General features: G+C 35.4%; 1 pseudogene; it reads right to left on the minus strand.

Moving 5' to 3' along the window:
* LOC119508559 overlaps positions 1-13,998 on the minus strand; it is a 166,497-nt pseudogene extending 152,499 nt beyond the window's left edge.
* Positions 13,999-14,311: the final 313 nt, after the last annotated feature.

Genomic DNA, 14,311 nt, shown 5'->3' on the forward strand with positions numbered 1-14,311 from the left:
GACCTGTCCCACAATGGACACAGACTATAAAATTTCTCACAGCAGTGAGATATACCCCCACTGTTTGAAGACATAGGGGACATGGGAGGACATTCCAAGGCCCAGTTTAGTGAAGGACAAAGAGACTGAGAAAGCTTGGACAGACTCTGTATTTCTAACCCTGGGTCTGAAAGCCACTCCCCCCCCCCCCACTACCTTGAAGGAAGCAGCAACTGGTGGTTGTTTCCTCACCTAGGGAGTGATGGCAGTACTAGGTCAGCTGAAGCAGTACTTTGCCACAGGTAGAGACCCACATTAAGCCAGAGTTTGGCTGGCAAAGTGAGGGCATAGGAATCCCACAGTTTCAGCTTACATGTGTAGACAGAGCCTGTGCTCAGAGTCAAAGCAATTTCTAAGGTCAAATAAGTTACCAAACTGTGTCATGTGCTAGACAGTCCAGAAGGTGCAAGAGAATTGAAAAACCTTTAAAAAGATGATTCAGACCCTTTCTTAAGCAGTATTCATGATTATAATGGATTTATAATGGTGGAAGTATTCATGATTTATAACGGATGTAGGCGGCCTATGGGTGCATTCACTGATGAATGGAAGAATGAATTGTGGTGTATGCATATAATGGAATATTGAGAGACTACAAGAAGGAATGAAATTGTGAAGCATACAACTAGATGAATGAATCTCTAGGTCAGTATGTTGAGTGAAATAAGCCAGAAATGAAAAGACAAATATCAAATATAATGACATCTTGCTAATATGGACTAAACATAATGTGAAAACTCTGAGAACTGAATTTTTGAGCATTGGTTATCAGGAGAAGGCTTATTGTCAATATCCCTAGATTGTAAGCTCTTACAGCAGTCATATCTATTTCTGAGTTGTTACAGTATTTCTAAATTCTGAGATGCTGAGCTCTTTGTGTATAACTTGGTCATTCCCTGGAACTTGGGGTATCTGTGTGACACCTAAGACTCAGATCTAAAGTTCTACAGCTATGAAAGTTAATATTACTCCATCCAGCAATTGTTTAAAAAGCTCAAAAAGAAATCAGCCTTCAATCAGATGAATAAAGCTGGTCTGGTTAGGACTAAGGCAAATCAGACTAAAGGGTGAAGGATGATATTGATGGTATTTTAAAACTTCGACTTCATGGTTTGAACAGATTAGCATGAAGCCCCAATACATCCAGGAGTAATTTGGACAGAGAATAAAAAAAAATATTTGTGAGGCTCCATTGAGGGATTGGGAAAAATGTGGAAATATTAAGCTTCCCCACCTGGAGAATTCCTGACATTCCTGCAAGAACTGGGGACTGCTAGTTTGGTAGGCTGAGTCCATGATCTTGGGTTTGCCCTTATGAAGCTTGTTACTGCAAAGAAGAGGCTAAGTCCACTTAAAAATTTGCCTGAGAGTCACCCCCAGAGAACCTCTCTTGTTTCTCAGTTGTAGTCTCTCTCTCTAAGCCAACTCAGCAGGTGGACTTACTGCCTTCCTCCCTACATGGGGCATTGCTCTCAGAGGTGCAAGTTTCCTTGGCAATGTGGGATATGACCCCTGGGGATGAGCCTGGAAACAGTATAGTTGGATTGAGGAAGCCTTCTTCAACCAAAAGGGGAAAGAGACATGAGACAAAATAAAGTTTCAGTGTCTGAGAGATCTCAAATAGGGTCTAGAGGTCATGCAGGAGGTTACTGCTCTGCATTATATAGACATCCTTTTTTAGTTTTCAGTGTTTTAGGATAGCTAGAAAAAAATACCTGAAAGTGCTGAACTGCAATATAGTATCCTTGATTCTTGAGGATGATAGAGTAACTGTGTAGCGTATATGGTGTGAACATATTATTGTGGGATCCTTGTGGCTCACACTCACTTTATCCAGTGTATAGACAGATGACTAGAATAATGGGGACAAAATTAAATGGATATTGAGAGGTGAGGAGGAGTATGGGATGATTTGGGTGTTCTTTTTTACTTTTATTTTTATTCTTATTTTTATTATTTTTTTTTGGAGTAATGGAAATGTTCAAAAATTGTGATGATGATTGTTCAACTATATGATGATACTGTGAATGATTGTACACTTTGGATGATTGTATGGTATGTGAGTATATCTCAATAAATTGCATAAAAAAACTTCAACTTCTGTGTAAGAGCAAAGAAAGAGATGTTTATTTCATGCAAAATTAATATTTTCCATATTATACTATCTAATTTAACTTGTATGGTCAGTTTATTTGAATATAATTACATGGAACATTGAATAGGGAATGAAATCTTGTTGGTTTTGTACAGGTTAGTGTGATGTTCTGATATATACCAGAGTAATTTAGGCAGAGAATAAAAAAATATTTTCAGGGACTGGGGAAAATGTGGAAATATTAAACTTTCTCAACCAGGGAATTCCTGATATCCTTAGAAGCATTAGGGACTACCGATTTAATAGGTCAAATCCTCAGTCTTGGAGTTTGTCTTCTGAAATGTATTCCTGCCAGGAGAAGCTTATAATTATGTCCAAGAGTCACCCCAGAGAACCTCTTTTGTTGCTCAGATGTGGCATCTGTCTCTAAGCCAGTTGTGCAGGTAATCTCACTACCTTCCCTCCTATGTGAGACAGGACTCCTGGGGTATAAATCTCTCTGGCAATGTGGGACATGATTCCTGGGGATGTGTCTGGCCATGGCTTCTTGGGATTGAGAAAAACTTTCTTGGGCCAAATTAGGGAAGAGAAATGTGACAATACAGAGTTTCACTGGCTGGGAGTTTTCAAAGAGAGTCCAGAGGTCATTCTGGAGATCATTATGCATTATTTATATATCCTTTTTAAATTTTTAGTGTATTGGAATAGCTAGAAGGAAATACCTGAAACTGTTGAACAGTTATCTAGTAGCCTTATTCTTGAAGATGATTGTATAACTATATACTTCCCAAGTTGTGACTGTAATTATAAAAACTTTGTGATTGACACTCCCTTTATCCAGTGTATGGACAGATGAGTAAGAAAACAAAGACAAAAAATAAATAAATAATAGGGGAAAGGGGTATGGGATATTTTGGTTGTTCCTTTTTTATTTTTACTCTTATTTTAATTTTTTGAGTATGAAATGTTCAAAAATTTGGGTGATGAATGCACAACTATATGATGATACTGTAAAACACTGTATACTTTGGATGATTATCTGGTATGTGAACATATCTCTATAAAATTGCACTAAAAAAAAAGAAAAAAAAAACAAAAGAGAAAGAAAGTTAGAGGAAAGAAGTATGAATACCAAAGTGCATTCAATTGTTATTCTTTATTTGCTGGACATGAACCAAGTAGATAGCCTTAAGCATCAAAAACAAAAAAAAAAAGAATATTATTTTGTCATATTCACAGTATCTATGATAAGAACTAAATAGCCAGCTGAGATCTGAGATATCTCATTGACACATTAATTCCTCCAATCATGTATATTGATGAGTCATCCTAATGTGCCAGGAATTGGTCTAGGTCAAGTATGTAGAATTGGACACAGTAAACAAAATTCATGACATTGAAATCATTAAATGTAATAAATATAGAGCATGTTATATTTTGAGAGATGATATATAAACATAAATGGTAATATACTAATATAAATTTGACTTAAGAATAAAATGTTGTGTCAAGAATTCATAGACAGTGTCTTTCAAACATTTTTTCAAAATATTATTTTTCTTACAGTTCATTTTAAGAATTGAACCCCAGCAACTGAAATACCAATATTACGTGTTGCTAATTAATGACAGATTTTCCAAATAAATTCTGGAAGTGTGGTTCTACTTCTCTTAAGGAAAATTAAGAACCTTAACCAAGATCCAGGACTATATGTATGGTTTCCCAACTTTTTCAACAACATAGTTGGCTTTCTTTATTATGTTCTGGAGATGTGTCTGAACTTTTCTCACTGGAAAAAACAATAGACTTAAAGAACTCTTAATTCATTTCCTGGTAAATTTTAATGTTCTTCTTGAAATACATCATTTTATAAAGATGTAAAAACATCAACACAAATATTCTAATAAAACACATTGAAATCTCTTTTATTCATTCAATCAAACAAAAATTTCTAAGGTTTCAAGTAGTGTTTTTTTCAGACAATGAATCTAATGTTTGTTTTAATTTTACATGTTACAAATATAGAATTATTCACATAAATAAAAGCTCTGTAAAAAAAATAAATATTTTTTAAAGGATGCAATTGCTGGCACATAAAAGATATAATTTCAACAGGTTTGGAAATGAGGCTTTTGGTACCAGTCACTCATGATTCCTGAAAAGAAAACAGTAATCAGGAAATACATAATCTTCTTCTTCATATGTATTTTAATTTTTTTGGTACTGGTGGTCACATTTTTCTAAAATTTTGGGTTTGTGTGTGTGAGTGTATGTTACCATTTTATCAAACTTTCAAAATCAGTTGCATAATAAATAATGAATAGTACATTGTATATTAGTATACCTAAATGGGTAATAATAATAATAAATGCATATAGTGAGGAAAAAAAAGCCTTTCTGACTTCTTCCCTGGCACTATTTCAATTTATATCCCATATACAACTCTATTAGGCTGTCATTTTCACCTACGCACTGTCATGGTTCTAGAGAACATACATACAAAACACAGATATTAAGGTACAGAAAAGTTACCTCATATTCCCATTAGTTTTATTATGTTCTTAACTGCCTAATTTCATATATGTGACAATGTAGACACATTGACTTTGCTGGAAAAATCTTGCTAGAAGAAGTCCATTTGACACTGGGAGTTTAAGAAGAAAGGTGGTATGAATTACAGAATATGAGACAAAAGAAGAACACAGCTTTAGCCACATGGCCTGTTATTACAGTGGAAATTATCCACAGTGGGCATTGACTTTAATTGCTGCAAACAGCTCCAGAAGGCTGCACTTGCATCCTATTGTAGGTCAGTGAGCATATTTGCATGGTGGAAATTATTAGCAACTAGGCCTGTCCCCAGGAGAGTTTCCATGATGCTATTCACAGACCATTACCAGCAGAGTTCACCCATGATCAGCAGAGGCTGTGAAGAAATGCTCTCTCCTTGGGAACAAACATTAGTGAATGAATGCCAGTCTCTTCAGATACATTTCTTTTATACTTGTGCAACTCAGAGATTTTAATAGAACCTGTTAATAAAACTAAACTATTTGTGAGCAGGCATATAACTGCAGTTATTTCCTAGATTTTAAAACTGAAGTTGTTTCGTAATCCTAATGATGTAGACAAGTGTTTGAACCTCTTGGGTCCATTTTTTCTCTTTTTCCATGTTTCCTTTCCTTTTTTTGTGAGTAAAAACACTGAATGTAAGCATTTAAAGAATTTGAACAAATATGGTAATGACTTGTCCTTTTGTCTGGAAATTGTTGCTGAAATGGTAAGGCTGAACTCCCTAAATAGACTAAAAAGAAGCAAATTTAATATCCTGAGGGAAAAAAGAGAAGTTGATCAACTCCTGATATCCACAATGTAGCACATTTGCTTAGGAAATATACTTTCCAAAGGAAATCTGATGCATCTTGCAATACAAATATTATACATCTACAAAGGGCATATAACCTGTGTCCTGCAATATCACATTAACATTTGGGATGAGAATTTGTTCAGAAGGAATGTTGTCACTCTAATCAAAATTTGTTGAACAGAAACAGAAAGAAAAAAAAAAATAGGTGACAGTTACCTGGGGGGAAAAAGAAAGAAAGAAAGAAAGAAAGAAAGGCAATACTTACAACTCAAATCTGACAATCTTTGAGCTAGAATTAACTTCCAGAGATCAGTTAAATCTTGTCCTTCTTTAGGAAGGTGAATAAGTGCACCGCCTCAAAAACAAAATAATATTTGTTCACAGTCACTGCCTTGTTCTGAGAAGTCATTGACATTCACAGCTCTTACTTAAGTCTTCTCTTAGTAAACTGAAATTCTTACAATTGAACCATATTGTCTTTTCAACTCATGTATTGACAGTCTCCTTTGTGGTAAATTAGATATTTTCATTATGGCACGATATAATTAATGTGTATTTTTTACTTTGTTCTTAATTTTGTTTTAGAACTTCTGTTACATGCTTTTAAAATATTTTATTCCACATTATCAATTCTGGAGAACCTAAACTCTTTGTTTTCTTGCCTCTATTAGGCAGCTATATTGTTTGTTTTGTGGTTATCACTGGGCTGGGCACTAAGATGAGACTCTCTTCAGCCCAGCATCCTCTGGTTCCATCCCTGCTTCCCTCTGACTGCATTGTGTAGCCATTATCTAGGTCTTCTTGATAGTTAAGAAAAACTTTCCTAGATAAAACTATAGCTGCAATATTTTTTACCATTTACTCAATGGTGTGAGAGTTATGAAATGATAAGGTGACTATAGTTAAAAATCCCACAGAATGATTGTTTGGTGGATGCATAGCACCAAAGTTTTCTAAAACAGCTATATCTAAGCATCAAGAACCATGATTAAGGGAAATGAATCATGATGTATAATAATGAAAGTTAACTCTTGAACTTCTAACCCTTGGATCCCAGATCTACATGTTCTGTCTGAGGGGGAAAAAAATATGCTCACAACATTCACTCCATTCTCTAGAGGTATCCCAAATTCAAAACATGTTGTTTCTCAGCCAACAGCATAATTGAGAATCCAAAAAGCGATGTTACAAGGGATAACACAAAATAAATAAGATACTGGTAGATCCCTTAGCAGCGATGCAAACATAGCATGTCAGACAGGGAAATAAAATCAATATCCACATTAATTGTCCTTTCAGTGAAGATAAGTGTAGCCAATGTGTTATTAGGTGGCTGGCTGGTTCTCCCAAGATATGGTACCATATGCACAGGACATGACTGCTGATGTTGTCATGTTGAACCCTCAGACACAGCTATAGCCAGAGCTGACTTGATGATGCCAAATGCATTGTTGCATATATGTAAGGCCTCATCCCTGAAATAATGGCTGTTTTGGAACAAAATCATGTGTTTCTAATAGAGGAGACTGTTGGACATACACAGAGCAGGTCTTTTTTCTCCATTTAGTTATTATGTGTTCTTCCACAAACACAGCTTCTTCAAATAATAGGATTACAGGATGATTCTGAAGGGCCCATTCACTCTACCACACCTTATTGTTCTGTATTCTTCAAGTGCCAGGCACATCATTATCAATCATCTCACCAGCACCCATGCTGCCTTCTGATATGATGAGCTAGGCACTGTGCAGTAATAGATAAAACCTGAGATAATTCTGAAGCAGGGTTGTGAATATAGGAGTTTTCCTGACTCTGATATTGTTCCCCAATTCTAGTGAGACAGAGTGAGAGAGAGAGAAGAAGAGGAAGACACATTTGTTATCTCAATAGGTATATTCCAAGTGACGGAGACCTACTTCCAAAAAGAAATAACTAGAAGTGCTGCTGCAATTGGAGTAATTATCTGTTAAACATATAATAATCTATTATGTTTCTCTAAGACCATTACAAGTGGGAGGTTTAAATGGGAGATATAAAAAGAATTACTTTCTCATATCCTGCATTTTGTTCTAGTTAAAGGACATTTTTTTGAGGATGTAGTTTGTGCCAGACACCATTCTAAGTCTTGGGGACTAAGAAATTAGAGAGAGAGAAATATATGCCCTGATGAAGTTCTAGAAGGTGAAGATTGGTTATGAAAAAAATAATAATATATTGTATAGTATATGATGATCAATGTAATGGAAAAATACCTCAGGGAAGGGAAATATAAATAGTGGGTGTCTGAGGTACTGAGGGGTTGCAATTTCAAGTGCCAAATGAGTTGAAGGAAAAAATAAAACATGCAGGATATCTGGAGGGAGAAGTACTAAGTGTCAAGACTCTGAAGTGGGAGTGTTCATGATGGGCTTAAGACCATGTGACTGGGCAAATGAATGAGGGGGAAGAATAGAAGGAGAGGAGGTCAGAGAGGGAGGGAAAGTGGGCCAGTTCATAGGGAATCTTTGTTGGCCATTGTAAGAATTTCAGCTTTTACTGCAGTTGGGGCAGGGAGTAATGGAAGGTTTTCAGCAGAGGAGTCATATGAAATGGCTTGCTTTTTGAAGGGATATTATAACTGGTTTACAGTTAGTAGACAAAGGGGAAGAGGGATGTTTTAGTTTCCTGGGCTGCTCAAGTAAATACCATGCAAAGGGTCAGTGTAGACAATGGGATTTTTTTCTGCTTATGGTTTTGAGGCTAAAACAAAGTTCAAATCAAGGCATCATCAAAGGGATGTTTTATTCTCAAAGACTGGTATTCTGAGGCTGGATGCTAAAGATCCTTTGACCTTAGTGTGTCACATGGCAAGGCACATGGCATCATCTCCTGGTCTCTCCTTTCTCTTCTGGGTTTTGTTGAAGTTCATCTTATGGCTGTTCTCTCCCTGGCTTCCTCTCTCTCTGTCTGAATTTCATTCCACTTATAAACTACTCCAGTAATAGGAGTAAGACTTATCCTGATTGAGGTGGGCCACATCTTCTTAACTGAAGCAACCTCATCAAAAGATCCTACTTACAATTGGATCACATCCATAAGAATGGATTAGTTTTAAGAACATATTTTTCTGGGTATATACAGCTTCAAACCGCCAAAAGGGAAAAGAGTTGGAAGTAGGCAGAACAGTTTGTAAGCTTTAGCAATGACATTAGTCTCATATTTACCCTCGAGTTGTGTATTGTTTTTGATTTACTGCTTTGTTGAAGTGGGGAGTTTCCAGAGATTTCCACCTGGATCTTCCTACCTTAATTAGCCCTTACTATGCTCAGCAGATATGCCTGCCAGCATGGGTACTCATTAGTTGCTGAGGATATCATTTTCAAATATACATTCAAGAGCTGTGGAAATAACTACAGGATCAGTTATGAACTCAATTGTACCCTCCAAAATATGAACTTAAGTCAAACTGTACTCAAGTCAAACTCCAGATATCATCATCATTGTGCAGTTACATGACTGACTGAAAGATAACAAACCAAGAGGTTAAAAGCTTTAAGGATTCTTTCATGTAAAGGATTCAAAATATACTTTGTTAGAAATGAATATACAAAACAGAAGCAATCAAACACTATAGTGTTTTTGGTCTTTTTAATAATAGGTGGGATCTTTATCCCAAAAAGATCTAATTAGTTTGGATTTTTCAAAATTAAAAAGTAGATTCAGAGGAAGGGCAGCAAAAACTAAAATGATCAATGTCCATTACACCAGACTTCATTACTTGTAAGTAACTTTATAAGCAATTGAAAATGCACACCAGAATTAATTATGTTCTAGTATGTCCATGTTCTATTTTAATATACTTTCTCTAATTCCTATTACTTACCAATTTTAAAAAAATGAAAATATGCATTTCACTGTTATGATAAAACATTCTTATGATAGAGCTACAGGTGTAGGTGGCTTTCTTTTCCTGGTTTTGTAAAGTTAAAACCACAGACATGGCAAATTCTTGGTAATTGAAATTTAGCATACATGCAAGGAAATGAAAATGTTTATACAGACTGCAAGATAATAAAAACATGATGTATCATGGAAACCATAGAAACATTGTATATGCAAGGCAAGACTGTTCTGCTTCAACATATCTTCTTAAAAATTTCAGCAATACCTAGTGACTCTATACTAGAAGTTAAAATCATAAATTCACTTAATAATATCTGAAAGTTTTCCATATATACTACATGTACATATATTTTAAATGCCTTCTGTGTAGACTTATACAGATTTATATCTATAAATAAGTGGGATAAATACATTGTTTGAATAAATATTGGATATAGTTACTTACACATTGAAATAGAGTAACATATAAACACAATGTTGTTCTAGAAATCCTCTGATAAATCTGTCTATATGTGAAAGGTAAATTGAATCACTGCCCAAACCATTCCAAATCACTCTAGGAAAAAAAAAAAAAGAAAAAAGAAAAAAAAAAAAACCCTAAAGGAAATAGAAAACTAACTTGCTTTGTATTAAAAAAGTAACCATAGCCATATTTGAGAATGATTGCTCCAGAGAGCCAGAGATTTGAGTATGTTGTGCTTGGAAGGTGAAATATCTGGTAGATAAGGAAATTCATCAGGATAATGTAAGAAAAAAAGGGAGTCAGACAAATGATAGAGGGACAGATGAGGCAGATTCCATAAGGGAAACAGCATACATGTTTCTAGCATGGTAAAAATTTAAATGTGCATTAGGTTCTATGTTGTAATTATATTCTGGTACCTGGAAACATTCAGTATGTTTCATAAATACAAGGACACTATGGGAGATGAAGTAGAGATATATCCTGAATGTGAAGAAAGAGGTAAGTAGCAAGAAAAGATGGCAGCCACTGAAGAGTGATTACTTGGGCTAGATTACTAGTGATTACCAGTATCAGAGGAGCAGACTGCTGAATAGACCAATTCAGGAGAAATTTTAGTTACTCTTCCCTATTTTATCACACAAGTACTCTTTAGAACTATGATGATGATATTTTCAACTGCAAAGATTGAATAGGATGAGTTTGTGGTATTCTGTCAGAAAGTTGCAGGAAAATGTGTCCTTTAACACTGGAAGTTTGGTGACGTGTGTCTACAGGTATGTAATCACGGATATGGGTGTGTTTTTGTTGATAATGTACGTCAGACAATCACAGATCTTTATGATTGAGTTAGTTCTCCTTTTATCTAACTTTCTTATTTGGTTCCATGCATACTTTTTTTTTTTAATTAGAGTGGTTATTTGGGAATTTTTGAGGGGTATGGAGAGGGTAGACTACTTTTGAAAGACTATTACGCATTTTCTGATTTAGTCCTTGGAGAAATATGAATTTAATACTTCCACAAAATTTGGGCATAATTGAATATTGTATGTATAAATTATTTATTGTCATAAATAAATCACAATTTATTAAATATCATGATCTCATCCTTGAGCAAGTTAGGCTATGACTTCTCAGGATGATAGCAGAGGTAGTCAGCACAAGCAGAAATGTGCAAGCTCCTTATCAAGCCTCTGCTTTTATCATATCTTCTAGAATCCTATTGACCAAAGTTAATCAAGGGACCAAGACCAGTGTCAGAATGAGAGAGCATGGTGAAATTAAATGACAAAAGTCAGGATCCAAGAAGAGGTGAAAAAGAGAAGCCTTTAATGCAGTTATTCTACCATGCCATACAATAATTTTTGCTTAATTATTTCATATATATATATATATATACACGAAAAGGATTTTATATATATATATATATATGTATATGTATATATATGTGTGTGTGTGTATATATATCCTCCAAATGAGAAGTACAAGGGCACTCAAGGGCAGTGTCTATGCCACCAATGTATTTTGAAAAGAAACATGTTCTTCACAATGTAGACTGCAATAATGCAAACATAACAGTTATACAATAAATATTATTGATAATTCTGGACCTCAAACTTTTCTTTGGAATTCACTTGACTGTCAGAAAATGGAGGCAGGACGGCCATACTTCTGGTATTTTTGGATAGTGTACTTCAGATCTGGCTACTGAGGAACCTGCTCTCATTGTCAGAGATTCTAGGGCAGGGAATTTAAAAAAAAAAAAAAAAGTTGAATATCATCAAACAGCTCTCTTGCTACATCAGCATCAAAAGATCAAAAAGACTGGGGGGAAAAAAAAAAAACTGTCCAAATTTAGAAAATTTAGTTCAGCAAGTGACTTCTCAACTCTTTCGCATCCAGGCCATCTTACTGTTCTAATTCATTCCAATAAGAGCTAGATCAGTAAAAATGCAGTGCTACTCTTTAGAAATCTACTGATAGGTCTATCTCAAGCTAAGCTTCCTCATAGCCTTTAACAAATTATTTGATAAATTGAAGTAAATCAGGAGGCTTGTTTTAGGGCTGCATTTAAAACATTACAGCAATAAGTTATGTCATTTTAGGTCACTCCTATATAAAATATGATATGGCCAAAAGCATTTAAGAGAAAATTCCAATAAATTTTTTCAATAAAATGGAAAATGCAATGAGAGAAATGGTGAACTCAAATTAGGCTTTGAAGAATTATTTGAGTATTTCATCTCATTTTAGAGCATTAAAATAGCAGAAAGGGAATTATTTCATAACTATTTCTTTTCAATATAAAATTTAATATAATAATATTTTAATGATAATTATATCTCAATTCAATATTTATTGTTCATGTATATGCCCAAAAGTTATCATAGAGTAATAAAGAAGAACAAAAAAACAGAAAGGAAAATTAAAGCGTTCAGCAAATTATTTTTATCTTAGAATGATTTGATTCATGAAATAAAAGAAAAAAGAGAGTTAACTGTTAAACCTGGCAAAATTGCTAATAGAGGTCATAGAAAACAAATATGAATTGCTAAAATAATTGTAGAAGAGTTTGTGGAAAACACAACTTAGTATAAATCTGAGGGCAGTCGTTCAAGCAGTATGGAATTCTATGTTCATCTTTATTTAAGGAGAAGCAAATAAGCTACCTTTTTGAAGAAAAAGTTAAGATTGGTAAATGTGACTAAAGACAAATATGGAACTAAGGAAAACACAATGCATATTTTCAAGTATATGATTACATGGAGAAAGAGCTTTCCCATGCTGTTCGCTTGACTTTAATGCCCTTAAAAGTCTGGAACATGACATGCCACCCATACTGAATAATCAGTACCAACACTAAATATACCTCTTCAGAGAGATCATTACACTAGTCAGAAGGAATCACTGTTAATCACTGATTATTTTGCATTATAGTGGTTGTACATATTTCTCACCACTAAATTTGATAAAAAATTAACTGCCAAAAGAACTATATATCCTTTCTTCATTTTACCTCCCTTAGCCTTTCCAGCTCTCTGAAGCTTTATGTAATTAAATTTAACCTGCAGGACTATCCTACTTATCCTACTGTTCATACAACATTCTATACTAGACTATGCAAAAGCAATATTTAATGGAGATATTTAGGATTATTTACACCCACAATACTTAGGGTACAGTAGTATTCTTGCTAATTTCTATTATAGCTAAGAATCTGATGTCCTACAAACAAGCATGGATGTTTAGCAATTCCAAACTTCTTAGCAGCACATCTTGCTACCAGACTAAGGTCACATTACCTTTTACGCTCATTGCACCATGATCTTTCCCCTAATTCCTTGCTCAATGTCATTTCATTCTATTTCTTATCCAGGAATGAAGTATTGCCATAAACTCTAGACAAAGGGTAGAACACAAGCCTCTTGGCAAATTTCTGTCTCTTGGGTGAATTTTCCTTAACTAGCATCAGGGATCCTAAAATGTGTAGAAAATATCTGTAGGATGATTCCTGATACCTCCTTGTCACTCTCCAATGTTTTCATTATTATGCTGTGTGCAGTGATTTGGAACTCTACTAGTTATCTTAAGTATATAGACCAAAGGAACCATTAAAAGTAAGGGGGAGGAAAAAATCTCAAAGAAATAATAGACAAAGAAAATTCCTGAGATTAGGAGACAATGCTGATTCCATACCTAGATTGGTCCTGGCCTGGAGGTGTTCAGGTAAAACAAAAGGGTTAAAAAGTAATCAGAAGAGGCTACTTCCCCAGCCTGGCAGGAAGTGAAGATCCGGGAACCTGGGGCTGGCGCTGCAGGGTCCTGCCATCTCTGACTCTTCCCTTCTGGAGCAGAGGGAGATAAGCCCCACGCTCACGCAGCTTGGACACCAGGCATCACCCCTTGCCTGCCTAGCTCTGGAAGAGCAGCTGCTGGCTGTGTTGGGGGCAGGGCCTGGGTACCCATCTGAGAAAGACTCCAGCAGGACCTCAGTGTTCCCATGCCCCCCCTTGGGCTGGCAGCACCCACTGCCGCATCCCCTGGGCTTGGCAGCCTCCCCTCTCTCCAGTCCAAACAAGATTCAGCACTTAATTTTTGCTCAAAAAATGGAGGCAGCCACCATGTAGGACTGGGTTTGGCTGCGCTCCCCATGCTGGTCCCCAGATCTCCCTTTGGGAGGAAAAATAGTTTGGGAAAAGTCACAAATTGACAGCTCCAGCCCTAGGCAAGTAAAAACCATTGCAATCCCAGAGGAGTAGGAGAATTAGATTTCCAGGGTTCTAACAAAATAAGACTCAAAATGTCCAGTTTCAACAAAAAGTTACAAAATATGCTAAGTAGTAGGAAAGTATGGCCTGTTCACAGGAAAAAAAAAAAAAAAGAACTTGCTATAAACCATCCCTGAGAAGTCTCATACATTGTAGCTATTAGTCAAACACTTTAAATCAACTATTAAATATGTTTA

This window comes from Choloepus didactylus, chromosome 1 (assembly GCF_015220235.1).
Source record: "Choloepus didactylus isolate mChoDid1 chromosome 1, mChoDid1.pri, whole genome shotgun sequence".
Classification (NCBI taxonomy): Eukaryota; Metazoa; Chordata; class Mammalia; order Pilosa; family Megalonychidae; genus Choloepus; species Choloepus didactylus.